This window comes from Lygodium microphyllum, chromosome 7, assembly GCF_053477565.2.
Source record: "Lygodium microphyllum isolate KBCC chromosome 7, Lygodium_microphyllum_v1.1.10, whole genome shotgun sequence".
Classification (NCBI taxonomy): domain Eukaryota; kingdom Viridiplantae; phylum Streptophyta; class Polypodiopsida; order Schizaeales; family Lygodiaceae; genus Lygodium; species Lygodium microphyllum.
This window is the reverse complement of record NC_141141.1, coordinates 96,826,731-96,829,959: the sequence shown is the minus strand read 5'-3', so window position 1 is coordinate 96,829,959 and position 3,229 is coordinate 96,826,731.

Genomic DNA, 3,229 nt, shown 5'->3' with positions numbered 1-3,229 from the left:
ATTCTCTTGTGAATGGTTAGTTCTAAATGTTATCCAAGTCTTTTTATAAGGGTAATCACCTTGTATATCCTCAAAAGTCTTACTAACTATGTTAGGCTATGCAAAGAGAATGTTATAAATCTCACAATATTGACAATTATTACTAAGATACATGAAAATTGACAAAAGTGCTCAATCAAGGGTTTGTAAATCTTGCAATGCCTTGTTGGGGCAACTCATCACATGGATATATTTTTCTACCCTTTTTCCAATGAATTCACCATTTACACTAAACTAGGATCTCATATCCATGATTATAGATAGACTTTGAAGAGCCTCTCTAACATCAACTAATGTCCCTTTCTTTATCAATGATGGATTGTTAAGATCATTATCCTCTAAATAAATAGGCAAAGTTATCATCACTTTCCTCAAAATCTAAAGGTGCCCATGCACCCTTAGTTCTCTTCCACCTCCTATATTGGAAAGCTAAATATAGTGTTTTACTTGAAATGTTGTATAATAAGTTGATGAGGTCCTCCAAACATTTGCAAAGAAATAAATCACCCTTTTGAACTTTCTCCATTAACTTTCAATCTAATATCCAAAGATATTAACTAATGTGGTAGATGACATTATCATACCCAACCACATGAGTTTTATTCTTTACAAACATGTTCCTTGAAAACTTGATCCAAAGACATGAATTGGAATAAACCAAGATAAGGTGACTCTCATTTATATTCTTCCAATCTTCAGAGTTTTGAATATCTTTAACGATATTCAACTTGAAGCCTTTGATAGTTTAAGCATTTGGAGTTTACTAATTTGGCAAAGAGTTGAGATTAGGTAAAGAAATCTCTTCCAACCTTCCAAACCCGTGCATTTGAGAAATGAAGTTGAGTAAAAAATGAAGTCTTTTCAATGAAAAAGGATAAAGTGGTTATGGTGAGAGAGACATCATAATGAGTGTGATAAGGACAATGATCAATAGGAAGGGGTGCCAATGAGAGGGAGGGTTAAGATGATGAAAGAAAGAGTCATGAGAAGAGAAGGTTCACATAGTTTAAGAGAAGGTTTTGTTGTCAAACAAGGAAGCTATATTTAGGAGCATGTCACATAAAATGGTGGTATAAAGAGGGTGGCATTGTCCACAATGATATGATCCATGGATAAGGCACTCAAGCAATGTAAAGTGAAGGGTATTATACAAGTGTAGTGCGATGAGTAGCAACCCTAATGGTGTATGAAATCACGTTGCCTATGTACCCCTATACTACTTTGTCAACTTCTAGATACTCTCATCTACAAAGCTCTATCATTCCACTGTACGCAAGCAAGAGATCAATGATATGCTAAGCACATCTTACTTGCACAAGATTAATAAGTCAAAATTTAAATGGGTTTTTTTCATATCTTTTTGGTACTTGATTCTCCTATTTTACCACAATCTCTAAATATACTCTAATCTCTTTCTAATCTAATTCCAATTCTCCAACAATCGATTCCTAACTAATAGACTATAACTAGCCAAGTGTATTTAAAAGTAAGAAAGATGCATAGACCAAATATTAGTTCCTTGGCATTCCATCTTGCTCATACATGCAAACATGCAAGGATTAATACATTATTTCATTATCATTTATGTCTAAGGGCTTTACCTAATTGGCTGCGAAGAAATGTATAATAATGCAAGCTACTTGAAAATTTTGAAAATGCAAGCTCTACTTGTTCATTACTGCTTTTGGGGGCTGCATTGAGTACAAATCAAAAGAAATTCCAAAAAAGAAAGTCACCAATGTTTCTCCACTCAATAATTATGGACTTGGACTATGAAGAGCTTTCGATTCACCCCAAATAGATGAGAATAGTTGCCATATGCAACTTGGACATGTAGATTGTTTTAGAATCCTTTTATCATTTTGGAGCCACATTAAAAATACTCCTTCATTAGAAAGGCATTGACATAGTGTACAAATGTATTAGATAAAATGGACTAGCAACTACAACAAAGGCACAATCATACTAGAACATCACCATAGATCATTGTAATGTTCTTGCAAAATCCTAAGACGATGAAGAATTGGGGTTTGCAAATAGACAAACGAATGTAGACCCTTGCATTGAAGGATAGGGGTTTATTATTAGGCAAACACATGTAGACCCTTGCAATTAGATTTCTACCAACTTTAGTTGTATTAATATATAGCACTTAAGTCATGTATTATGGAAATGTGAATGTATTATGGCACTGATCAAAGACACTGAGATGTTGCCACAAAGGTCCCATGGCTTTGAAACTACAAGATAGCTTCAAAGCAATGTTATTTGCTATGGCGATGTTTGGTTGGTTATACCATCTTTACAGCACGTACATGCATGGAAATGTACACACCTGGAATTGCAAGAAGTAATGCCTGTTATGGTGGCATATGATTTATATATTGCTACTTGACCTCTATAGTGGGAGAACATCACGCACTCGTATCATTCTGGAAGGCTTACTATGCAAGGATTTATATGTCTGTAAAGTAACAATGTATGTTGTATAGCTTGACTCCAAATGAACACACTCTCAAGCATCAGATATGCTATAAACACATGTATACATGTATGCAGACACACATACAGAATCTCTGCATACAAATTTATTTCTATTTATGCATACACATGTTATATACAGGGTGTGTACACAGATACACCCACCCACCCACATGCATTAGCATGCACACTATTGCTGGGCAAGGTGATAAATCAAATGAAGACATCAGTATCCAAAATTATAACTCCTAACTTGAGAAAGAATGAAAGACATACTATATATTCCAAAACCACAAAACTTGTGAGAATATCAGAAGATTATATCTAGAACCATAATTGTTGGTAGTAAGACAAAAAAGGAAATACAGCCAACAGAAGGAAGAACGGTGATACAATTCACTGTAGCATAAAATAGCCTGGGGATCTATATAGAGAGAATCCTATCGCCAAAAGTGGAATCTCTGAAAAGTGACCTGTGTCTGTAGCTGTGGAGGTGAGCTTCTGACGAGTATAGGTCATTCACAATCTACACAGATGCTCAAGAGTAAAGCCTAGGATGGTACCTGCTCAAGAGTAAATCTTAATTCTATTGAGAGGACACTAAAGACCTCTCCCAAAGATGAGAAAGATAAGGCAGTTTCCTAACTCATTTGCCACAACAGATTTTATAGTTAAAACCACACAAGACTTTTCAGTAGCACAAAGAGAA